General features: G+C 44.0%; 1 long non-coding RNA gene across 1 annotated transcript in view; it reads right to left on the bottom strand.

Annotated features, from left to right (window-relative positions):
- LOC120402104 overlaps nt 1-26748 on the bottom strand; it is a 45738-nt gene that overhangs the window by 2740 nt on the left and 16250 nt on the right. The window contains exon 2 of the long non-coding RNA XR_005596984.1: nt 9333-9461. This is a non-coding gene — a long non-coding RNA (uncharacterized LOC120402104). The remainder of the gene's footprint in view (nt 1-9332; nt 9462-26748) is intronic.

The raw sequence follows: 26748 nt of genomic DNA, 5'->3' as shown, positions 1-26748 counted from the left end.
AAGTCAGTCTGATCAAGCCACATGTAAAAAGTAGGGATAAACTACGTAATAGGAAGTCTTGTTTGCTTTTGCTATGATTTCTTTGTCTGCAAAATAATAATTAGCATACTCCCCATTCAAAGAAAACAAAAACCCAGAAGAGCCCAAATTCAACTTCTATTTTCTGTTTTGAACGTTGATTTTATTTAGAATTCCACGGATAGTTCTCTGAGATTATTTAAGAAAAGTGTTAAATATACTTTCTTTCAGAAAGTCATCTCACAAATAATGGGACATTATTGGATGGCCTTATGTTTATTTTTTCTTTAATGTACCCCATTATGAGAAATTAAATGTTAAACTAATTTAAGAAAAATCCACCAAATCATGAATAGTTTAGCTCAGGTAGTTTGGGGGTTCAGTAACAGTTGCTTTAAGAAACAAAGTGGGGCTCTTAATACTGTACTTGTTAAATTATTCAGGCCTGAATCTATTGTGGAAAGTACTCTCTTGTATACAGGGTACAAATTCAAAAATTCTTACAACTGGGAATTTCTTGGCAACTGGAAAGATTTGCCTATGATGTTATTTTCCCCAAGCACAAGGAAAGGGCCATTATATTCACTTAGATAGGCTTGTACATAATCATTTTACATTGAATTTTAAATGAACCTATCAGGATGGTCAATCAAGGGTTCAGAAATCCTCACTCTCAGTCTTTCATGACAGAGCAGAAAGGTAGAAGGCTAAGGAGTTAGCTGAGAACAAAGTGGACGATCAGTCATGATTTCCAAACTTTGTCATTGGTAGTCACTGTGTTATCTCCCATTTGCCTATGAACTTCCGAGACCAAGCTCAGGCCAGGGTACCTATGAATGGTTGTTTGTAACTTGTAATATGTTTATTTTTCTCGATAGAAGAACTTTCCAATAGAATGAACAGTTTCCTACTGAACAGATTAGCAAAGTGGTCGCTGCGTTTTCCCATGTTATTTCATGTTTCCTGTGCTGTATTATATATATATATATATATATATATAAGTTAATAAAGGCTACAATTTTCTTTGACTGCATCATATTTAAAGATGCTACCTCTTGGAGCATGTCACTGAAGTACACTACCAAAGAAGAGAAGCTATACCCTATGAAACAAATCCCAGTGGTAAGGTCTCTCCAGCTTGCCTTCAAAAGAAGCAAGGTTTTGCTACACTTTGTGGTCTGTTGCAAACACTAAACTCTCTGCCCCTCTGGTGAAATTGGATCTAAGTGTGGGTGTCCTTTATTTAAATAATAATTTTAAAAGTTGCCTATCCAAGTATTTACCTGCTCTGAAACATCATTAATAGTATAACAAAATCCCAGCAGCATAAAAATAGTCATTTCAACAGGAGCTCAGCCAGTCAGCCACCTACAGAGATTCCTTTCTACCCTTTCAGAAGGCCACCAAACAGGGCCGCTGAGAGTGGGTTCAGGCCCTGGTGAAAAATATTTTTCGGGCCTCCCAGCAAGAGCGGACTGGTTAAACAGGGCCTGGGAAGCTGGGCCACAGGCCCGCTTCTGGATGGCCGGGCCCCAGTAATTTGTACTGGCTTCCCCCCCTCTCGTTGGCCCTGCCACCAAATTCATTGTTTCAGACCAAGGGGGTGGGGGGCAGGGGAGGGGCTGAGAGAAGTTCCAGAGTCCTTCTGAGACCACTTTGACAGCCTCCCTCCACCCCCTTCTTTTATAATGAGTGTGATCCAGCTCAGGCACACCTGCTGACTACAGCTGTGGCAGTATGGTACAGAGAAAGAGGAAATCGCTCAGGTAGGCCAGTATCAGGATAGGTGGAGCTCTGGGCCTGGCAGAATTTGATTTTTTTATAATATCAATGTTTATTTCTAAGCATTTTTTAAAAAAGATTATCTATGGAAATTTTCACAGTTGCAGGGAATTATGTGGGGGAGGGACAGAATTATTTAATAAGACAAGACATTGTGGTTCAACAAGTTAGAGCTTTATAAACCATTAAAAACAAATTGTCATAAGAACGGCCATACTGAGTCAGACCAATAGTCTAGCCCACTATTCTGTCTTCTGACAGTAGCTGGTGCCAGATTCTTGTGGAATGAACAGAATAGGGTAATTTATCAAGTGATCCAGCCTGTGTCTTCCACACTCAGCTTCTGACAATCAGAGATTGATAGATACCCAGAGCATGGAATTTCATCCCTGACCATCTTGGCTAATAGCCATTAATGGACCTATCCTTCATGAACTTATCTAATTTTTTTTTTAACCTAAACATACTTTTGTCCTCCACAATATCCCTGACAACAAATTCCACATGTTGGCAGTGCAATGTGTAAAGAAGTACTTTGTTTTAAACCTGCTGCATATTAATTTCATTGGGTGATGCCTGGTTCTTGTGTTATATAAAGGGTGAATAAACACTTCCTTATTCACTTTATCCACACCATTCATGATTTTATAGAGGTCTATCATCCCCACTTAATCATCTCTTTTCTAAAATGAACAGTCCCAGTATTTTTAATATCTCCTCCTATGGCAGCTGTTCCATACCCCTAATTATTTTTGTTGCCCTTCTCTGTATCTTTTTCAATTCTAATATATCTTTTTGAGATGAGGTGACCAGAACTGCACTCAGTAGTCAATGTGTGGGCATACCATGGATTTAAACACTGGCATGATGATATAGTCTCTCTTATTTATCCCTTTCCTAATGTTACCTTTTTTTGACTGGTGCTGCACATTGAGTGGATGTTTTCAGAGAACTACTCATGATGACGCCAAGATCTTTCTTGATTGGTAAGAACTAATTTAGACCTCATTATTTTGTACATATAGTTGTGATGTTTTCCAGTGTACATTACTTTGCATTTATCAACACTGAATTTCATCTGCCAGTTGATGTCCAGTCCACCCAGTTTTGTGAGATCTCTTTGTAGTCTGCTTTGGACTTAATTATCTTGAGTAAGTTTGTATTATCTGCAGATTTTGCTACTTTGCTATTTACCCCTTTCTCCAGATCATTTATGAATATAAATATGGTGCCAATACAAAACCTTTGGGGACCCTGCTATTTACCTCTCTCCACTGTGAAACTGACCCTTTATTCCTATCCTTTATTTCATAGATCAGTGATTTGGATACAATAGGAAAAGACCTTCTCACTTATCCCATAACTGCCTACTTTGCTTAAGAGCCTTTGGTGAGGGACCTTGCCAAAGGCTTTCTGAAAGTCCAAGCACACTATATCCACTGGATCACCCTTGGCCACGTTTGCTGACCCCCTAAAAGGATTCTAATAGCTTGGTGAGGCATGATTTCCCTTTACAAAAAAAGCCCTGTTGACTCTTCCCCAACATATCATGTTCATCCATGTGTCAGATAACTGTTCTATACTACCGTTACAGTCCAGTACCATGCAAACTGGTTGAAATTGCCAAAATTGCCTTTGGAGCCATAAAAAAATTGGCATCACATTAGCTATCCCCCAGTCATCTGATACAGAGGCTAATGTAAACAATAGGTTATACCAGTTAATAGTTCTGCAATTTCATATTTCAGTTCCTTCCAAACTCTTGGGTGAGGACCATCTGGTCCTGGTGACTTATTACTGTTAATGAGTTTCTTCCAAAACATCCCACACTGAGGTGTCAATAGAGGAGAGTTCCTTGGACTTTTCACCTAAAAAGAGTAGCTCAGGTGCAGCAATCTCCTTCACTCCCTCTGCAGTAAAGACTGATGCAAAGAATGCATTCAGCTTTTCCACAATGGCTTTGTTTTCCTTGAGTGCTCCTTTAGCAGCTCCATCATCCAGTGGCCCTACTGATTGTTTGGCAGGCTTCCTGCTTCTGCTGTAGTTTAAAATTCTTTTGCTGTTAGTCTGTGTCTTTTGTTAGTTGCTCTTCAAATTCCTTTTTGGCCTAATTATAATTTTACACTTACAAATGAACAAACTCTGGCTAGGCATTTTCCTCAGTAGGATCTGACTTCCAGTTTTAAAAGGATGTCTTTTTGCCACTAACTGCCTCTTTTACTCTGTTTAGCCATGGTGACTTTTTTGGGCCTCTTACTTTTTTTTAAATTTTATTTTTTTCTTTGAGGGTATATAAATAGTTTGAGCCTCAAACATGGTTTTTTAATAAGTTTCCATGCTGCTTTCAGGCATTTCACTCTTGTGACCTTCAGAGATTAACGTAAGCAGAAGGTGTCTTGTTCTATCAATAGACTTCTCCCTTGATGGTTTGGCAGGACATTAGAATACTACTGTCCTCAGCCACTGAGGTGGTCCCTATGTGTCCTCTTTTCTGGCTTCATTCTCATAGCTCACCCTGGCTTATGGATGATCTGACAAATGAAACAAGAGGGAAGATAGCTAGAGCACTGGTGGTGGAAGTATCATGAAGAGGTTAAGAAAGCTCTTTTCCTCCATCATCATATCTGCAAGATCTCAGACAGTAAATTTGTTTCAGGTGGTAGATAATCCACATGTACCTGACTAGCTCAGATTGTTAGCTAGCCTGAGTCCATTCTATTACTTGTTCTGTTAACAAGAGTGATCAGATTGGATGGGCTGTTTGCTTCCATGGTGGAGGGACCTAGGTCTTGAAAAAACAGAGGCCTCATTTTCTCTGCTAGAGTTCCAGCATTGATGGTACTGGAGATGTTAAGAGAACTTCATTGCACCACCTGTGCTTTGGATCCATGACCTATCTGGTGAAGGCCAATGAGGAAGTAGCAGGTCCTTTGCATGTGAAGACTGTCATTGCCTCTCAATGTAAGCAGGCTGTCTATTGCTCTGAAGGAAACTTCCCCCCTCCTCACCCAAGAAGTCATCATTTGACCCCCATAATGTTGCTAACTATCAATTGGTTTCACTCACTCAGTTGACAATGGGCATGGATGAGAGCAAGGTGGCCTGGACTTAATCCACACCAGGGAGAGGTGGTGATGGTGTTTTAGGGGAAGAAGCTGACAGAGATGGCAAGGGTAATATCAGTCCCTTTGAAGGAGAACATCCATCACTAGTTAGAGTTTGCAATTTAGGGATATTCTAGACCTCCAGCTTCTCTTTGATCATCATATTACAGCAGTAACCCAGTCAGCTAATTACCATCTGCATCTGGCTAGGAATTCTCAACCTTACCTTTCAGACTTGGAAGGTGTCACTTATCTATGGTCTTGTTGCCTCAAGATTAGACTATTGCAATATGCTCAGAGGCTATACCTTACAACTATTTGGAGACCAACTGTACTGCAGAATGCAGTGGCTCATTTTTGAGAGGGGTATCATGTGGGGAACATATGATACAAGTGTATAGACTACATACTGCTCTCTGGGTGGAGTTTAAGGAGCTGATTATTATTAAGCTTGGAAGGATTTGATTTTTATGAATAAATGTCAATTTCACATCTCACACAAACTGACAAATATTTCCATCAATAATAAAAATTCTCAGAAAGACAAAGAAACATGATGCTTGTAAACATATTAGAGTTAAAATCCAATGATAGACTTCTGAATTAGGTTTGTTACAAATGGCTCAGTGAATGAAGAGTAAAAACAGGTCTGATTTATTGATTTAAGGGTATTTACTTTGTGTACTTTGACATTTGATATTGACATGGGGGACAGTAATCAAGGATTTTATTATTAGAAATACAGCTAGTTGGGTTTGTGATGACTAGGAGAACTGCATGGTGAATTGCCTGCTGGGTGTGAAGGTTCTAGATCTTTACATCTAGAAAGACTTGCTGAGGAGGCTGGGAAATGGCAAATCACTGCCAGTGGGAGCTGAGAGGCTCTGTGCCTCTGGACGCTCCAGGTAAACAAAACGTCCTGGCCGGCCAGCGGCTTACCCTGACAGGCTGGGAGCCAAAGTTTGCCAACCCCTGAAATATAGGGTCATACCGTTTTTGCCATTTTTACCTATCCATATTGGGGGGTCAGCTTATAAATGAACAGGCTAATGAATAAGTATAAATAGTATCTCTTTCTCCCATATATTAACCTTGGTCTGAACTCACCTCTCCCCCCCACCCCACCCCTTGCTCACAGCTATACTTACTTCCACATTGGATTATCCCAAAGTGGATTAATAGTTTCAGAGCACTCAGTTCTTCTGTGGATTCTTCACTCTTTCTGGAAGAGAGCTATTTATCTCCACACACTCCCAGGGGTCTCTAAACAGAGGAGTCTGTCACTCCCTTCAAAAAGCACCATCCCACAACCTTATGGGTGAACCTGCCCATTCCCCCCACCCCATCCTTACTGACCTGCAGCCTATGTACAAAATTAGGTTAACTTTTTAAAAGAAATGACTGCAGGTGCTGAGCTTTTTGTTTATTCTGGCAAGGCTGAAAATAGCAACTGCTAACAAATATTTTGCCCTTCACAAGGCTTTTCAGAGATGCAGCTGTTATCTCATCTAGTAAAAGTGCCAGCCCTAAGGGGAAAACAGACACTTAATTAGGTTAGGATAAGCTTCAAAAAGGTGCCTCTTTAAAAGTAATACCCATAATGCTCTGTGGTATAGGAGCATTGAACTGAATTCTAGCTCATGCAGTGAAGAACACTGATTTTAAGCTTTTTGGTTTGTTTTCCTTAGTTGTGTCTCATGTATTGATGGCTTTGTTTTAATCATCAAAAGCAACAAAGCTTCATTCCTTCCATTATATGCTGAAGTAGACAGATTCCCCAGGACATAATGCTAAGCTTGTGTGGAAAAGACCCTTTCCAGATTCCAGAGTATGAAACCACCAAGAAATCTATATTTTACATTGAGTGTAATGTGGTCTGGGCTAGGACCTGGGGAAGTTTAGTCTGAGCTGTGGAATTTTCATGCGGAGATCCATAAAGCTCAGATGTGTCTCACTAACAAATCTAGTATTGTAATGTAAGGAGCTTCTTCTTGTAAATAGGGATGCAACAGTTTATGCCAAGCTTACTAGGAATGAAACTGCATCCAGGTCAGATTCAAACCATTAGATGTGCTGAAATATGTATTAGCGTTTCCTTGCTTTCTGCATCAGGCAACAGAAATGGGTTTGTATATAGTCACAGTTGTCTCTGGAATTTGCCGGTTTCCACCTTCACACCAATTCCAGGTCTCCTCTATACACTTAGGCCTGGTCTACACTTTGGGGGTGGGAGTGGGAGAAAAATCAATCTAAGTTATGCAACTTCAGCTACGTGAATAATGTACCTGAAGTAGAGACACTTAGATCTACTTCCTGCGGTGTTTTCACTGTGGTAAGTTGATGGCTGACACTATCCTGTCGACTCTGCCTCTTGCTCCAGTGGAGTACCAGAGTCCATAGGAGAGCACTCTGTGGTCAATTATCTCATCTAGTCTAGACATGATAAATCGACTCCCGCTGGATCAATTGCTGCCCATTGATCCTGCTGGTAATGTAGATAAGCCCTTAAGGAGTCTGTCTCACTAGAAAGGTGACAAAGTTGTAGATATATTTGATAAGCCAGTCCCACACTTTAGAAGGTCACGATCTTGACAATAGGACAACAGGAAGTTAGAGCAGTTGTGAATGGGTACATCACAGATCCGAAGTGAAGTGTTTCAAGTGAATCCCCAGCTAGATTAGAGCAGCCTGACTGACACAACACTTAAGTTTCATAAGATCATTGCCATTTTCCTCAATGCAGCAAATAAAGTGAAAAAGGATTGTTGGAAATTGAGTCACACACCAGTGTGTCACTGAGCCATTTCTAGTCCACTGTCTAACACAGTGTCAGCAAATAAAGAAATTGTCAAACACAGGTAAGATTAACCAAAACATTGTACTAGCACGTCTGCAGCTCCTTTTATCTAAGAATCTCACTGTCCATTAAATTAACCCAGCCTCACAACAGACCCATGAAGCAGGTATTATTGTCACCCCTTTGTACAGAAACTCAGCCACAGAGAGGTTAAGTCATCATCCTACTACTCCTCTCCATTACATCTGCTTCTGAGGGCTTGAGTGCTTGCCTCAGAAATTTTATGAAGACAACCAGGGCGGTCTGTCATTATTATTATTCCCTGGTTGTGTATATAAAACTATTTTTAAAATTATGGAGTGCTGTAGTTTGCTTAAGGGGCACAGGGAATTAGGTCTGATTTAAAACACTTGAGTCTGAACAATGTTTGATATTTAAACAGAAACATCTTCATGGATTTCATTTGGGGCATGCTGAATTTGTCGCTTCAGACATTTCACTCCTTGTTGAAATTGCAAAAGTGAACAAAGTGTTTGCATAAGACCTTCAAATTTATTCAAGGAGAAACTATACTTGCTCACGTATAGGTGGGGGAAAACTTGTTTGAGTTGACAGCTATGAATAGTGAAATGATAGAAGATTAGGTTTCAAGACTTGATTTGCACAAACTAGGAAGAGAGTGAGAGACTCCATAAGTTTTGTCCCCAACTCAGACCAAACTTGTTTGTTAGTCTGAAAAATGGTGGGATAGTATCCCCCATACCTCCAACTTCTGTGCTTACCAATTCCAGTCATAGAAAGCTGAGATGCCATAAAAAGCAAACTTGAGTTGCCTTTCCAATATTTCTGTCCTGACAAACTGAAAGTAGAGGAAATCTTGAGAGCACCTGTTCTTGCCCATTTTCCAGTCTAGATTTGCTATCTCAAGAAATTGCAACAGCTATATCTGAACGTTTATAGTTGTTTATCCAAACAGAAACTAAAACCTTTTGAGGTGCTCCCATCACCAGAGAAGATGGGTTGAATTTTGTATCTCTGATTATAGCAAGGCAACATCTCTGCTCTTTTCCCCTGCCTGTCCTTTCTGAACAAGCTGTACCCTTCAATACTAATACTCCAGTCATGTGAATTATCCCACCAAGTTTCTGTGATGCCAATTATGTCAGTTATTATTCACTAGTATTTCCAGTTCTTCTTGCATTAGTATATAGACATCTAAGAGGATTATATTTCACCTCTATATTTCCTCGTCTCTCCTGTGTCCCTGCTGTGATTGCCTATGTTCCCCCCCAGATTCTGACCCAAGTCCAAAATATGGAGACCTATCTATGCACTTTTGTCTCCTACTCCCTCCAACCTAGTTTAAAGCCCTGCCTCACTAGGTTAGCCAGCACGTATTCAAAGATACTCTTCCCTTCCTCAATAGATGGGCCTCAGCAGTCCTTCTCCCAACAGGATCCCATGGGCAAGGAAGCCAAAGCCCTCTTGGTGACACCATCCATGCAGTGATGTATTTACCTCCATGATGTCTCTGCCCAGGTCCCCTTGACTGGAAGCATTGATGGAACACTACCTGCTCCTCCCTCGCTCCCAGACCCCTGTAGTCACTTCTGATCTGCTCAGGGTCATACCTTGCAGTACCATGGATGAGCAGCATGGCATAGTAGTCAGAGGGCTGGATGATCCTCAGCAATCCTTCTGTAATGTCTCAGACATGGGCCCCTGGCACACAGCATATCTCCCAGGATGCGAGGGCAGACCTGCAGAGGGATACAAATGTAAAAGCATACAATAAGTTAATTTCATATGGCAATAAATTCAGAATAGCTTTTTAATTATTGTAATTATAATAAAGCACCAGCAGATGTTCAGCCAATCAGATCATTTCATTAACTGAACATTCACATGTGTCTTTTCTAGGACTATGCAGAAGACACGCTGCCTGGAGCAACATTAATAAATTGTTTCATTGTTACTGTTGAAGATTCTTTATATTAAGAGAAACCCCAAAAAACTCTAAAAGGGGGAGTATTTCCTTAGAAATAATTAAAAGCTTCAGAAAATGCAACTGTATCCTTAACAGGATCTATAATAAAAAAATTAACATTTCTGGGCTGCCTTCCACCTAGGGACCTTAATGTGCTTTACAAACACCAATTAACTCAGTCTTGTAATACATAAATGCCCACAAACTCAATTAAGGTAAAAGATTATGCCATTTCTATGCCAACTGAAACCATTTTAAAATTTATCACCATAACTTTATCAGGAATCAACAGATGGCACTAGTCCCGCTATCGTTACAAGTGGGGTGTTTCTGAATGAAGCAGCAGCTAGCACTTGAAGAAATGCTGATCATCAGCTGTGGTGCAGTTAGGGATGGTGTGCATCTTTGGCTTTGTGTGAGAGAGATACTAAGAAATAATTATTAGGTAGGCCTGCAGGTTATACCCATACAAGAAAACAAAACATTACATGATGTCAAAATCTTTTAGTCCTCAGCCTTCATTTGCGTCTGCCTTTTAGAGACTGTAAACTTCTCAAGGCAGGGACTGTCTGTGTCCTTTGAAGAACTGAGCATTACAGACGGTGCACACAAAATAAAGTAAAAACTGATAACATACTTGACAGAAGTAAAGTATTATCCCCAATACAGACATGAGAAAGTAGAGAGATGATTTCCCAAGATCCCATTCCAATGAGAAATAATGTATGGCAGAGCCAGGAATAGCATTCAGTCCTAACTGTCTGAACTGCAAACCTGATTCCTAAACCACAAAGCTACCTAGCCACACCTGCCAACTGTTTTCCCCTACATTAGAGGGGCTTTATATTCTTGATTAAAACTACCTGGAACTACTCATACTTGTTTTCACCTCAGTCCTTTTGGTCTCTGAAGTAATTTTATATATAAGCTTTCATATGGAGTGATTCCAAAACACACTGCAGTTCATAAACATAAAGGGATTGTTTACTTGCTAGAGAAGTACAGCAGAGGTTCATTAAAACATCTAGATTTACAGCTAATAAAGACAAAGGACTGCCCATAAATGTTTCCTCTTCAAGCCCCACTCTGAACAGCATTAATGCAGAGGGGGAAAGAGGGGCTTTGCGGAGTGCTGAGAAAGCTAACAAATCTGGGCTCTTGCAACTCTACACTGCAGTCTTTAGGAAAGGGTAACAAAATAACTTTTGTCTGACAAAAAAGATTGCATGAGAGTCATTTTGGATTTACACTGGGGTAAACAAGCATAATTTGGCATAGATCAAATACCCACATGCATACCTCAGTATTAGGGACCTAATTCTGCCCGTAGTTAAAACCCATTCAAATCCAGCATCTTTTGCAGTTAAGCACGGGTGGAATTTGGCACTGCAGGTTCTGAATAGGGTCACGTGCCCGGTTTTGTTTCAGCACAGACCAACATTCTCTATTTGACTGCCTCATATTCATTGAGTCCAGGGCCTTTGTGAAGAAGTTTTGTTAAACTGAGGTGTACTAAATTATTCATTCTGATTGATTTTCTAATTAAATTGAAGTCCATGGGCCTGATTCAATGTCACATATATGGCAGTAAGTTTAACCCCACTGATTTCAGTGACATTACCCCAGCGTATGTTAGAGGAAGAGCTGGCCTCTTGATTCTAGGATCTGAGAATAGATTCCTGTCAGGACTAGATTTGTGCAATGGCAATACAATAATAATAATCCCATGCCTGCTTTTGATTGCAAAGATCCAAACATTCTTCTGTTGAATGGTGAGGAAGGGAAGAAAGGGCTGCAGACAGACAAAGGGCAAAACAGTGGAGGTGGGTGAAAGGGGAGCAATAGCTTTGTACCATGTTCCCCATGAGCCAGTAGAAGCTCCTCTGTTAACATTGCACAGATCAGGCTCTATGTGGTTCAGGGGAGCACACTTCAACAGACAGCAGGTTTTCCAGCAGAAGTTAATGCTGCTTGCAGCAGTATTAGCTGCACTTCAGTGGCTTCTGCCTCCTCTTGTAATGCACTGCTCGGCAGTAGTAGAGAAGGCTCTGGCAGCCTAGATGTTAAATGGGCCATGCTCTCAGTGGTTAGAAGGGGTAAGGAGGATCAGGGGGGCATACAGCATGGTTTCCATGGCAGCCACTGATTTGTGGAGCACACAGGCTCCACAAATTGAGAGAAATGGCTCCCACACAGCTTTTGTAGAGCCACAAACCCAGCAATTTACCCCCTCCCTGCTGGTCCAAAGGTGAGCAGCTATTAGCAACAGGGACATGGGGACCAATTGATACATGGGTGCTATTGGCAGGAAGTTTGACAGTCTTCTGTCAAATAGAAGCTGGAAGCAAAGATCTGTGTTTTTACTCCCACAAAGGATCTTCTTGAAAGATCTTATTCTTCAGTGAGAAGAGAAACATGAGAAGCAGAAAAGGTGGAGAAAGATGACCTCAAACTGACTGTTCTCAGTCTCCTTCATGATTCATTCTGACTCACCCATCTGACCTAGACACAAGCTCTGGCAAGAGGTTTTAAAAACCACCAAACCCTGTGTGTTTTTTGCTGAATACAGCACAATCTATCATCCACATTGCCTATTCCCTCCTTCCTCTCCCCACACCCCCCCCCCAACTGTGAGAGAGAACACTACCAAATGGAGAAGGAAAGACCTGTCAGAGGAGATGGAGAAAGGAGTAAGTCATCCACTACTGAAACAAAACTCTCAGACAACCCAGAGCATGAAAACTGCCAGATCAAACAAAGACACAGGAGCTGTCAAGGCTCCAAGGGGGAGGAAAGTTACCTGCATTATGTCTGCAGTCTTAGCAGTGTCAAACTATTTAGGGAGGGAAGGGGGAGTGGTAGCCTTAGTGGGGGGGGGAGGAGGGAGAAGAGGGTGAGTGCTCACAGGGGGAGAGGGACTAGAACACAAGAATCAAATTGTGTGCCAACAGCACACACTGATAAGTCAGAAATGTGACAGGCATCTTTTCCGCCACCACAGAGGACAGCCAGCCCTATGAAACTGTACAGGTGTTGCATCAAGACCTATAGTAATGGTGACCATGCACAGGGCACTTCTAGAGCCTTAAATTATTAGTTTTGCCCATGAAAGGTGTCAAACTGGCAGATGTCCATTTTACCCATACATGAGCTGCGGTTTGGGCAGTGCCAATGCAAGCTTTTCTATAGGATCCAGGCAACATGTTCCAGCCTATATCTGGCAACAGCTACCCACAGGAGCATAGTTCAGTTTTCAAGCCCATTCATTCCTTGGACTCTCCCTCTCTCTGAGAGATAAGAGTGCCAGTTGTGGAGGTGGTTCAAGTGAGGAGGAAAAGCAGGGAAGTACAATTATCCCTCCTTGGCTAAAAGTAGGCAGAATTCCCACCCTTCTCCCCTTTCAGGGCTTGATGTTTCCTGGTAAGTGTTAAATAAATGTTGATCTAGAAGGATAACAAATATACAATTCACATATCAGACAGGATTTTTATTTATCTCTGTTGTGCATGGAAGAATCACAAAGCTGGCATTTGGATTTCTGTTGCAAAATTCTTCATTTCTGATTTAATATTGAAAGCAAATTTAATCAGAACAATAGTCTAAGCAGTTTCCAGACTGCTGAGAATCTGTTTTTATGTGAGGAACCCTGCATTGCTCTGGCCTGAGGCTAAACACAGATAAGCTGTAACAGTTCTTGTAACATTTTTAAGTTTCAAATATGAAGAAATTAAGTGAATGTTTTCTGTAAATTAGTGTCATACTGTGGACTGCTCATGGGCTGTTTTCTGCAAGCATTCCTTCTAGTAGTCACTCCTTGCAATTTGAGATGGGAGCTACAGTATGTTCCCTGACTGAATGATCTAACCTGTAATACACCTCTACCCCATTATAACGCCACCTGATATAACACAAATTTGGATATAATGTGGTAAAGCAGTGCTCCGGGGGCAGGGCTGTGCGCTCTGGCGGATCAAATCAAGTTTGATATAATGTGGTTTCACCTATAACATGGTAAGATTTTTTTGGATCCCGAGGACGGTGTTATATCAAGGTAGAGGTGTAACTACTTATGGCCAAAATAAAATTCTATTTTTTCATGAAACAAGTTTGCACTTAATGGGCAAATTAATCTTAAAAAGCTCAAACGTTTGTTTTCTGTGACTATTCAACCAAACAAGACTATTGGCATGAATGTTCAACTAAAAAAAGGCTGTAATTCAAGTGAAATTCTAGTTACAAATCACTGAACTATGAAGAATAATTTTTTCCTCACTATTCACACAGCTCTAATTCTTAGGCACTTGTAGACAATAAGCACTCAGTAGGTTCTTAGGATTTTAATTAAATCATGGACAATAGAATCAGATAACCAGTGCCTTAGTTGCTAGATTAAAACATTATGCAAAGCACAAATCTAGCCACCCCACTGTACTATTATTCTAACAATCCTTCTACAGAACATTTATTTTTCTAGCCATAACAGACAGTTGGGGACCAATTCCACCCTGGTGTCAGCAAATGCAGCTCCATTGATGTAAAGGAAGTTGTACTTACACCCCCAGGCTGAATTTAGCCCTTTCTGCAGTCAGCCAAACCTGACAGATGAAACATTGTGTTAATGTGATGTAATTAGAAGACTGAATGGGGGTACATCAGACAGCTGTCAAAACACAACTCAGACACAATATTTAAGCAACTCTTATCACTGTTTATTCATTCCAACCTCATACTGATAGAGAAAAGCTAATGTCCCTGAGCAAATCTCTAGCTAGGAAGCCAGGTGGGTAGCCAAATAAGAACACATGTGCTATACCACTCTATGTATGACTATTCCATGTAGGTAGTTAATACATATGATATATTGAGCTGTCATGAATCACCCCCCACCCATTTTGAGACACTGGAAATAATATGCATCTCAGATTGTGGACCCAATTTTCTTGACCCCTTCACTGGTGATGCAAAGCAGCCCTAACCACGCAGAAATGGCCTCTGTGAATACCTTCAGCATATGGGGTATCTGACCAGCACAGAGGTACTGAAAGGGCTCAGGTCTGCCCACATCCTTGCAGCCCCAGGCATAGGGAACATGACAGAAGGGCATACAGCTATTCTGCGCTTCCCATGGTCACTAGCAGCTCTGGGCAGTACAAAGGGGGGCTCTAATTTAGACAGCTGGCCTGCCCATTGACTTCAAAAGAACAAGATTCCCCCAGATTCACCAAACATCAATTGCTCAAATGAGGACTGCAGGTTTTGGACCAATGTGTTAAATTCCTCCTCCAACACCCTATCAACAGAGTCAAGTTCTGGTCTCAAATCCATTCATGTTGCTACCAATGACTAATGGAACTGAGGCCACAATTTAACCAGTAAGTTGTATTTAGGGTGACCAGACGTCCCGATTTTATCGGGACTGTCCCGATATTTGCTTGTTTGTCCCGCGTCCCGACCAATGTTAGGTCGGGACACTGGACAAACAAGCAAAGGCTCCGGAGCCCAGAAGGGCTCGCGCCCTCCCCCGCCCTGACTCTGCCCCCTCCTTCCCCCATTGGCTCCCTCCCCAAATCCCCGCCTCTTGCCAAGCATGCCATGCCCAGGAGACGCAGGGGAGTGCGGGGCCGGGTTGAGTGTGAGTCTGGCCTGGCCCCGAGCAGGCAGGACTCGGGCGCAGTACCTGAAGGAAGAGTAGGGGGGCGGCCCGCGGGGCCAGGCGGCGGCTGTTCTCCCCACCTGGGCAGCAGGACTCGGGAGCAGCCGCTGCTGCAGCTCCCACTGCCGCGGGGGGAGGAAGTGGCCAAGCACATGGCGCTCAGTGGCTGCGGCTTTGGCGCCCGGGCCAGAACCCCCCGAGCCCGGGCCTGCTGCAGGGACCCAGCAGTGCGCACGCTGCGCCCAGACCCTGGCCAGTCGTGTCTGGGCTGGCTGCCCAGCTGGTGCAATCCCGCAGCGGCGGCATCGGCAGCCCAGTCCCGTTCGTTCTCCTGCGGGACCCGAGCGGGATGGGGGGGCTGGGGCCTGCTGCCCCCACTCCGGGACCACCTGCGGGATTGCACCAGCTGGGCAGCCAGCCCAGATGCGACTGGCCAGGGGCTGGGCGCGCGCTGGGTCCCCGCAGCAGGCCCAGGCTCGGGGGGTTAATGGGTGCTAGAGCCGCAGCCGCCAAGCTTGGCCAGTGGCCGCTTCCTCCCCCCCGCGGCAGTGGGAGCTGCAGCAGCGGCTGCTCCCAAGTCCCGCTGCCCAGGTGGGGAGAACAACCGCCGCCTGGCCCTGCAGGCCGCCCCCTACTCTCCCTCCAGGTACCGCGCCCGAGTCCTGCCTGCTTGGGGCCAGGCCAGACTCACACTCACCCCAGCCCCGCGCTCCCCTGAGTCTCCCGGGCCTCCCTCCAGCGCTTGCGGAGGGAGGAGGAATCGGGGGTGGGGGATTTTTTTTTCTCTGCCGCCATTTTTTTCCCCTCTGTCCCTGTCTCCCCCCCCCCCCCATGTCCCGATATTTGACCTGGGTGATCTGGTCACCCTAGATGGGAGGCAGTGGAAGTGTTTGAGATGGTGGCGTGCTGAAAGGCTGGCAGTCCTAGTGGCACAGAGTTAAGAGTGTGCTGTGTCATCTGTTGTGTAGTGGTCATTCTGGTGGTGCACTGTACATCTCTGCGGGGGAGAAGCAGAAGTTACGGCATGACAGATGCTTCAACTTTTAATTTCCCTGCTTTTGTGTGAAGCATATTTGTGTGCAACCTTAACTCAGGTTTTTATTAAGGTTGCCCAACATTTCCCATTATGAAGACCTAGTTTTCAGTTGCTCATAACTTTGCCAGACTAACTGTTTGAGCTGAAATTGTAACATGGAGCAGAGGATGGAGAGTAAAATTGCAGCCAAAATGGTTGAGCTCTTTCAGAGAATGAGCCTATGGAGGAAAAAAATCCATTTTTTTTGCCCATATTTAAACAAAAACACCCCCCCCCAAGAACTCTTGTAATTTTCTTTGAGAAGCTTTATCATTCTGATGCTGTATAGCAGCAGTTCTCAAACTGTGGGTCAAGACCCCATTTTAATGGTGTTAGACTTGCTGGGGCCTGAGGCCAAAGCCAAACCCCAAGCCCCACTGCCCAGGCCTGAAGCCAAAGGCTTCAGCTTTGCCACCCTTCCTCCCCCACCCCCGTGGGGCAGCAGGGCTCAGGCTTCAGTCCCCTCTCTGGGGGTTGTGCAGTAATTTTCATTGTCAGCAGGGGGTCATGCTGCAATGAAGTTTGAGAACCCCTGCTTTATAGCAGGGATGTGAACTTGGGGTGTGTGTGTGTGGGGGGGTCTTACTGTAAGGGATATCCTTTGTCATCCGCATGAAAATCCATCCAAATTTGATCAAGTTATAAGCCTTTGAAAAAAGTTACAGTTCACATATGTTCAGTAACCTTGCTAGAGCATTGCAGCTTCATTCCTTGAAAATTCCATCTGTGCTGAGCGTGCTCCAGCCTGGGGCTGAGCAGGACTTTCCCCAATTACAGTTCCCTACTGCTCTAGGCCATATCAGAGCTGGGTTCAGGGACTGGAGCGGGGAGCAGGGAGCTAGTCTGTCCTTTGTCCTCAACAATTCCCCCTGCTGGGCCCAGGCACTATGGAGGAGAAAACTGCTTGAATTGAACGCATAATTGAATGGAACTAGAGGATTGGGAGGGACGAGGAGTAGCTGGAGAAAGGGAGAACCGGAAACACTGAAATTGGACAAGGATCCTGGGAAGGGAGACTGGAATTGGGAACCAGTGAGTACAGAGAAGGTGGGTGTGGAGGTGACTGAAGGCACGGGTTGGGAGAGGGGAAGGAGATAGTCACAGAAAGAGCTGGGGGGACTGGCTGAGCAAGGAGACTGGGATGGGAACTGGAGACTGGGACCAGTTAGGTGAGGAGATTGGGATGGGAAGGGGATTCAGCTGGGGATGAGGAGAGAGAGAAAAAAAACAAAAAAACCACCACACAGGACTGGGACAGGTTGGATGGAAAGGGACCAAACAAAGAGTCTCTGCCCATTACAGCAGACTCTCCTCCAGAGCATGGAACAGAACTCAAGATTCCCAAGTCTCAACATTCCTCTGCGGTCAGCAAATATCTGCAAAACCCTCTGGCAAAGGATCTCATCCCCCTCTAGTGCTGGTCCACATCGCAGAAGTAGCTTGTCATCCCCTATCAGTTACTCCATTAGCTCAGGGTGGCAGAGGACTGTGTGGTGATAAGCAGGGTTTGAACCTATAACCCACGTGGGTTTCAATAGGATGTCACATGATAGAAATCCAGGTTTTTTGGTTGTTTATTTTGTCAATTCTCTCCCCCCTTTGGGGGGGGGGAAGGGAGAACATAGGAAATTAAACAACGTTAGAAGAAGATTATCATGGTTACAAAGTCAAACACTCAAAAGTTAGGAAATACCAGAATTAAGGTTGCTGGTAGAACCTTAATTTGGTCCCCTCATGCATATGTATTATGGTATTGTCTTTAATTACCTGATCATACTGTTTTTTCCACAAGACACTGGCTCATTCAGTGCATGGGATGGATGGTGCTCATTTAATGAGCGAGTCAATACTTTGTTTTCTCTTTGCTGTACCAGGTGGGCAGCTCCAGCTTTTTTGCCGCCCCATGCGGGACCCCCCCACCCCAATCAACGGCACTTTGGCAGCAGCAGCTCAATTGTGCTGCTTCATTCTTTGGCGGCGAGTCCTTCAGTCCCTCTCTTCCTCTTCAGCGGCAGCTCAAAGAGGAAGAGGGACCTGCCGCTGAATAGGGAACCGGAGGGGCTGCCGCCGGCGTGCCACTGAAAGACCGCCCGGGAAGCCGCCCTTTCCCCACCCCAGGCACCTGCTTGCTAGGCTGGTGCCTAGAGCCGGCCCTGCATGTGGGGCTCCAGGTCTTATTTACTGCACATTATTCAAACCCTGCTCCGAAGACTGGATTATTAGTTTCCTGTATGGGTTTTTCTACGGTACTCATCACTAGTGTCTCAATGCTTCACAGATATTCGTCTTCACAACACTGTCTTGTTTTACAGATGGGGAACTGAGGCACAGAAAGATTAAGGACAAAAGTATTCATTGATTTTGGGTGTCCAACTTGAAACACCTAGGATCTGATTGTTCGGAGTATTTATATAGCACTTTATATGTTGAAAGCCCAGCTGCCACGGACTTCAGCTGCAGCAGTGTGCACTCAGCACTTCTGCAAGTCAGACCTTAGGGTCTGAAGTTCGGCACCCAGAAAATGAGAAACAATTAGTGACCACCTGTTAAAAGTCAGGGTTGAGTGAGCTGCCCAGCATCACATAGGAACTCTGCAACAGAGGCAGCAAGAGAGTGCACATCTTCAGGCAGCACTCAACCTCATAACCAGACAACTGTCCTTTCTCTTCTTGCAACACCCTGCCTCACTCTCCACCCCTTCCAACTTCTGCAACAAAAGAAGCAGTGGTCCTACAGACAGACAATCTCCTTCACAATACGCTGATTCACCACCAGAGCACAGTCTATCCCATGCACTGAATGGGGCAGGGATCCTGTGTGGGGGAAAAAAAAATAGTATGTGATCTTGTAATTAAAGATTATCGAAGTATACAGCACAAGGGGGCATGCACAGGCAACCTTAATTCTGCAATTTTTTTAAACTACTGAGTGCTTGACTTTGCAATCTTAAGAATGTTCTTTTAAGACAGTTTGTGGCTATGTGTAATGTACAATCCAGAAAGAATTAGTGCTACAGCTTTATAGCATAAATAGGTCATTTTGGTCTACGATATTCAGGGTTGTCCTCAAAGAGCTCAGTTGTGCAAGCCTTACTCATGCAAGTAATCCTGCTGAAGCCAAATGTATAGCCAAAAGAAAAAAGCCTCATCAGAACACGAGTCAAAGCTACAGATTCAAATAAAAGTGTGCAGGATCAAGCCACTATTCTCCTTTTCTCCTAGTAACAACTGGCACTCAGCGAAATGGAAATGCTCTGTGGAATTAAAAAAAAGTTAGAGCGAGGCCAGATTTATTTTCTTGCTGCCAATGAAAACACCAACACAGGAGCCCAGGTTTTACAAAGAAAAACTGTGTCAGTGTCTGGGTGTGTGTTTTATCTTTTAGAACACACATTAGGCATTCCTGCTTGCTGTGCTTAGTTTAAGATTCTGTTGTCATAAATAATGTATGCACCTCGACCTACTTGGTCCTTCACCTATGCACTATGTTGCCCCTATTTTCAATCAATCATACATAGACCAGTTTTCTAGGTGAGCATGTCCTTGCCCCCACTTTACTTTCTCCAATTTCTTTTTTTTTGGGGGGGGGGTTATCTTTTGATCTAGCTGTAAATTGATCATGGACAACCCAGCCTAACACATGAATCATGCCCAAAAAAAAAACTCTCAAGACTGACTTCACACTAGCCTTAACTGTTTAAAGCAGTGCATACTGTACATCATGTGCTTGTGAAACTGAGATTCTTAGTCACTCTCTGGAAAATTATGTTCTAGCTCTGCAGAGGACTCTCAGTGGAGAAAAGTTTGGTGACCTCACAAAGCAAGACCCATGAAGAACCTCTATGTTATGTCCCCCAACTTATCAACATGTATTTCAGCATTTCAATTTCTTTGCTGAGTTGGGACCCAATCTGGTTTTCTCCAAACATGACTCATGTGCATGAAGTAAATGGGATATTGTAAGGCTAATTCTGCCCTCACACCTGTGGTAGTTCCTTTTATACTGATGAAACTCCATCTCAGGTGGAAGAGAGCAGACTCAGAATTGACAGAGGGGCTCATTTATGTTACAGAAATACAGTTTACTTTAGGGGGTCTCCTTGAAGGTGCTCCACACAACGGCATCTCACTCAAGTCAGTAAGTTGTGTGTGACTTGGTTGCAGGATTAGGTCCTTGGCTAATTTTGAAAGCCTAAGCCCAAGTGACTAGTAATTGAGTGCCCAACTTGAGGCACTTTAAAAACTGCCACGAAGCGACTCTCAAAATTAACTCTTACAAATGGTCTCATTCTAGGCAAATAAAAGTTGAGGCCGCCAAAATCACTAGGCAAGAACCACAGCCAAAATGTTTGTGAAGTTTTCACCCATACTAACAGCAACCATATCCTTTCAGAGGAAAGTATTTTAGATGGGGGGGGGGAGGGGAGAAAGAGGAGAAAGAAGGGGAAGATACAAAAACCCATGAATAAAATTAAGACAAGTCTCCATGAAAGCACTCCTCACAAGTCTGCAGCAACTCTGCTTCACACTATGCAGCTGGAGATTGGCAGAGTCCTCTAGACTTTAAGGTTCAGTGCAAATAAATAAATAATCCTGATTGTTACATACACCAGTTATAAATTTAATCTTTTCTTCTCCACAGTAGAGGACCACCTAAACCAGGGTTTCTCAAACGGGGGTCTCCACTTGTGTAGGGAAAGCCCCTGGCGGGCCGGGGCTGAGTGTTTACCTGACTTAGGGCTGGTCTACACTAAGGGGAAAAAATCGATATAAGATACGCAACTTCAGCTACGTGAATATAAGGCTGAAGTAAGTTTATATTATATCGATAACTCCCGCCACATCGCCGATCGATGTCCGTGGGGGCCATCTCCGCCGCCGCCGCGCGCGCGGAGTGGGGTGTTGGTGTCGAGCGATATATCGGATTCGGGGATCGATATATTGCGATGAGATGAATCGCGATCGATATCCCGATCGATCCGATCGCCGGATACGGCCGATAGTAGGTGTAGCCCCATTCACAGGTCCAGCCGATCGCGGCTCCCATTAGCGGCGGATTGCTGCTCTGGGGCAAAGGGGGCTGCTGGAAGCAACGTGAACTGAAGGACTTACTGGCCTCCACTTCCAGCAGCCCTCATTGGCCTGGAGCAGCAATCTGCGACCAGTGGGAGCCGCGATTGGCCAGACCTGCGGACGGGGCAGGTAAACACTCCGGCCCGGCCTGCCAGGGGCTTTCCCTACACAAGCGGAGACCCCTGTTTGAGAAACCCTGACCTAAACCAATGTTAGTGACAAGTATAAGCACAGACAATGCTATCAATCTAGGCCAACAGTTTCGTACATAAGAGCCTAAAGACTGGTTCCTAAACCCATATTTAGGTTCCTGCCAGCTTTTCAAAGTGCAGGTATTAGCTTGAGCTGCAGCAGCTTGACAACCAAGGCTTGCTAGGTGGGGCTGCAACATATTCACATCCTCTGCAAATCAAAGACAGATAGGGACCTGTGACACATTCACTAGAGGGTTATATGAGCACCCAAGTGTTCCCACTGGGTCAATGCTTTTATTGTTCTATAAATTAGTGCAAAAATGAATAACTCAATATGTGGAGGTCTGTGGGAGCAGTGAAGGTTAGGCTCCTAACTTATGTTCCTTTGTTACGGTAAAGATTTTCAAACCTGCACCATTCTAATACCTAGGCACCAATTCTCTACTGGCGTTAAGAATTCATACTGTTTCCAGGGTAGATGCAAGATGCATGGAGATATTTGAAAGTTATCTATTCTGAACTTATATCTGGAAAAAAAACATTGAAAACAGTCTCCAAGAACAAATCTCTGCCTGTGCTTACATAACCCAAAACTCTCTAAATGAATTCCCAGTTCTTTGCACACCTAACAGAATGAGTCTGGGAGAGTATGTCAATGTCTCCCGGTAAATATGGAGTAGAGTGGAGACAGGCTCATGGTACTTTGTGTTTTCTAATTAAAAACACCCATTGTTACATTAATAAGACAAGAACATCTCGTTAAGATGTACCCCTAGGTGACATTTCAGGTCTTTTGAAGAAAATGCATGGAAAAGAAACAAACCCAGCAGATTCTGCCAGCAAGAAAGCTAGTAAATGAGCTTTTGGTGTGAAAAACAAAGAGGGAAGGTGAGGGAGAGAAAAACAAGAAAGGGGAGAGATCATTCTGCTTGAGTCTCATTAGTATCAGTAGATTTATAGACTTCAGAGGTCATTATAATTTGTCTTTCACTTAGTTCATGATACCAAAAAGGTAAAAAGTCTCCCCCTCCCCATTATTCTCCAGTTTTATAAGACAGCATATTTCACTCAACAGCTTTGTGAGGAGTAAATGAACTGGTTGTAGGGTGCATAGATCACTGTACTCTGAAGAGATTAGCTGAGAAATCTGATTATTGTGCCTTTCCCATCTCTGAGGAGATTTTTCTTGCCATTCATTCAGAGTCTGATGCAATCCCATTTCCAACAGGTGATGGATCAGTTCCCTGTTTGTACCATGCATGCTACTCTTGTTTATTGACTATGCTCCACCCCTTTTCTGCTCTTCAGCTGGGTTCTTTGATGTACCGATGTTTCCCTGAAAAGTGCATGCTGCAAAGAGAAGTGGGGTTGCTGTACTTGGTATTTGGATGCAGAAGAGTGACTCGCTAGCTGGTGAGCACCCACTTGTGGCAGTGCATGTTGTAGTAGGCTCTTCCCCCCTTTAGAGTTCAGCTGCTCCAATCTTGTGGTGTTCTGCGTCTTCCTTTGACTTGGCCCTTCTGCCAGGTCACATTTAGTCCCACCCCTTCCTGGGCAACTAAATCCCATGAAACAATAGTCCAGTGACCTTATGCCGGGTCTTTGGCCCAACCCTGGGCTCTATGGGCTCTCAATGCCACCCAGGGCTGGCTCCGTTGGCAGGTGCTTGGGGTGGCCAACGGAGAGGGGCAGCCCATCCGGCTCGTCGGTTGCAATTTGGCGGTGGGTCCCTCAGTCCCTCTTGGAGAGAAGGGCCTGCTGCCAAATTGCCGCTGAAGAATGAAGCAGCGGCGGCAGAGGTGCTGCTGAAGTGCCGCTGATCAGCATTTTTGCTGCCCCAAGTGATGACAAAAAAAAAAGCCGTGAATCCGGCCCTGATGCCACCTCTCAGCTGCTAGTAAGGAAACACCCTGGGTTCCAGTCCAGGGACCGTGTAGCAAGCAGCTAAGGTCTGTTCCCTCAGGCTCCTTGCTCCCTCAGCCTGCCTCTAATTCCTTCCTGGGATCACTCCTCCACAGACTCTCTGCAGCATTTTTCTAGCTCTTGTACTGAGCTACATCTCCCAGGAGGGCTGGCTCCTGTCTGCCTCCCCCAATGCTCTCTAGGTGTCCATATCTCTTGCCTCTGGAAACCCACTCCAGGCTACCTCCCTGGTGTCAAGTGACTCAGTAGCTCAGTCCATCTCTGTGGCTCTTCAGTGTCTGCCTTGGCCCTTTGCCAGTGCTCTTTTTCAGGCAAGGACCCCAAACCTTACTTTCCCCCTTGACTCCCTGCCTCTCTACTGCTTTGAAGTTCTCCTTTATTAGTCACCCTGTTCTGCTCAGCAGGGACTCATCCTTCATTCAGTCACCAGCTCCTTCCCACCTGGGCCTGGCTCTCCCTCCATGTGCACCAATTACTTTCTAGCACCTGTTAACCCTTTCACTGGAAGGGTGAGGTACTTTCCATCACAGTAGGCAGTACCAGAAAGTCACAGGACGTAGGTTATGCAATTCACAAGTGACTACAGGTGTCCAGACAGCTATAGTGAAATCTATACAGAAGAGCCCATGCTTGTTAGGCAACTTCTTGTCCTAAAACAACCCTAAAGCAGGAACAGATTAAATCAATCTGGGGCTCTAACCAAAGCAGAGGTTCCCAAGAGAGACAGGGGGTCCCTAAGTATTGACCCCGACCTGAGCTTTGCTTGCTACTCTTTTGCCCCTGCCACACCCGGAGGCCTCTGCTGCGGTGGTGTAGGCACTGCTCACCTCCCTCCCAGAGCAGCAGGCATGAAATGTAGCATTGTCCTCTGAACTCTCCTGACGAATTACACATTTCCTTTTCTTTACATCTTTCTTGTCTCCTACTTACTGCAGACATTTTAAACACCTCTTTAAAAAACTATTAACTTTGTGCCAGAGAAAAGCACAAATATTCCCATGGAGAAAACCCCTTAACAGAATTCCTTGCAATCTTGAATTAAGCTGTCTTCCTTGGTAACATGAGGTTTCTAAAACAGTACCTGCAGAGGAATTGTAAGCATAAGCCTTAAAATAAAAGTTTATAAAACTTTCTGAAATATTTGCCTTGGTCTGAAAGCTTCCGTGTTTAATCTGTCCAAGACTAATTCTTTTCAGGAAGGCTTGACCATGATTCCTTCAGCTGTTTTCAGTTATGAGTGTATTAATAAGTCCATGCATTAATTTTATTAACTTTTTACTGAAAATTGCTTCTTTAGATGAGTCATTTCCTAGTACAGAGAGGATGGTCAGAAATTAAGAGCAACACAAAAACACTTGTTAAAAAGCAACTTTGACTGAACAATGAAAATCTGTAAAAAGATTCTTGTGTTGTAATTTTTCTTGAACAACAACTTTTGTCAAATGTTGGTAAAGATCAAACAAATTTTTCCACAGGAAAAAAAGTAGTCTACATAAGAGTTATGCATAGCTAGAGAATGAAAAAGCAGTTTGACATCCACCATAGACACTGACATCAGCGGTCAAATGCAAGTAGTTCTCTAATGAGCTAATTATGCCATTTCATGTTGAACTAGAAAGTCTTTTAACTAATGGAAGTTTTTGACATGAGCAATCCTGTAAACCACGTATAACATTTAATACTCTAATCTCACTGAAGCCAGTGGGATTACAGTCCTAAGAACTACACATGTAGTAAGTGTTTCAGGGTTGTACCCTTGCTTTGGAAAAAAAAATCTGGTGATGTGTGGTGTTACACCCCATATCCTTTATAGAATTATGCTCATGATATGGCATAACATATTGTATGCACGATGGGTCTTGTAAGGTATCATTGGAAAGGTTATGATTTACAATTTTGCAGCTTAATTCAGCAATCTGAAAGTCTAATGGACAGTTCAAAGTAAAATTTTATCATTATATATATATTATATATATAGTAAACTAAAGCCTTGTATTTTTGCAATAAGGATTATAGATTGGTTACAAAATAGTAATTCATAGAATTTAAGACTAGCAAGGAATGTTATGAGCATCTAGTCTGGCCTCCAGCATAACAGGCCATAGAACCTGATCAAGTAATTCCTGCATCAATCCCTAATAACTGCTGGTTGGATTGGGGCACATCTTTTAGAAAGGGATCCAGTCTTGATTTAAAGGCTATAAGTGATAGAGAATCCACCACATAGAATCATAAAAGATTAGGATTGGAAGAGACCTCAGGAGGCCATCTAGTCCAACGCCCTGCTCAAAGCAGGACCAACACCAACTAAATCATCCCAGCCAGGGCTTTGTCAAGCCAGGTCTTAAAAACCTCTAAGGACAGAGGTTCCACCACCTACCTAGGTAACCCATTCCAGTGCTTCACCACCCACCCAGTGAAATAGTTTTTCCTAATATCCATCCTAGACCTCCCCCACTGCAACTTGAGACCATTGCTCCTTGTTCTGTCATCTGCCACCACTGAGAACAGCCTAGACCCAGCCCCTTTGGAACTCCCCTTCAGGTAGTTGAAGGCTGCTATCAAATCCCCCCTCACTCTTCTCTTCTGCAGAAGAAACAAGCCGAGTCCCCTCAGCCTCTCCTCTTAAGTCACGTGTCCCAACCCCCTAATCATTTTCATTGCCCTCCCCTGGACTCCCCAATTTGTCCACATCCTTTCTATAGTTGGGGGCCCAAAACTGGACGCAATACTCCAGATGTGATCTCACCAGTGTTGAGTAGAGGGGAATAATCACTTCCCTTGATCTGCTGGCATTGCTCCTACTAATGCAGCCCAACAAACCATTAGCAGTGTGCCCTTGTTGCCAAGAAGGCTGACTCATATCCAACTTCTTATCCACTGTAATCCCCAGGTCTGTTTCTGCAGAACTGCTGCTTAGCCAGTCAGTCCCCAGCCTGTAGCAGTGCATGGGATTCTTCTGTCCTAAGTGCAGAGTCCTGCACTTATCCTTGTTGAACCTCAGATTTGTTTGGGCCCAATCCTCCAATTTGTCTAGGTCACTCTGGACCCTATCCCTACCCTCCAGTATATCTATATCACCACGTGAACTGTCCCAATGGTTAATTATCGTCAATGTCAACATGTGGCTTATTTCCAGTTTG

Source organism: Mauremys reevesii, linkage group 3 (genome assembly GCF_016161935.1).
Source record: "Mauremys reevesii isolate NIE-2019 linkage group 3, ASM1616193v1, whole genome shotgun sequence".
NCBI lineage: Eukaryota > Metazoa > Chordata > Testudines > Geoemydidae > Mauremys > Mauremys reevesii.
Note: the sequence above shows the minus strand (reverse complement) of the source record. Positions and strands in the feature narration are given on the sequence as shown.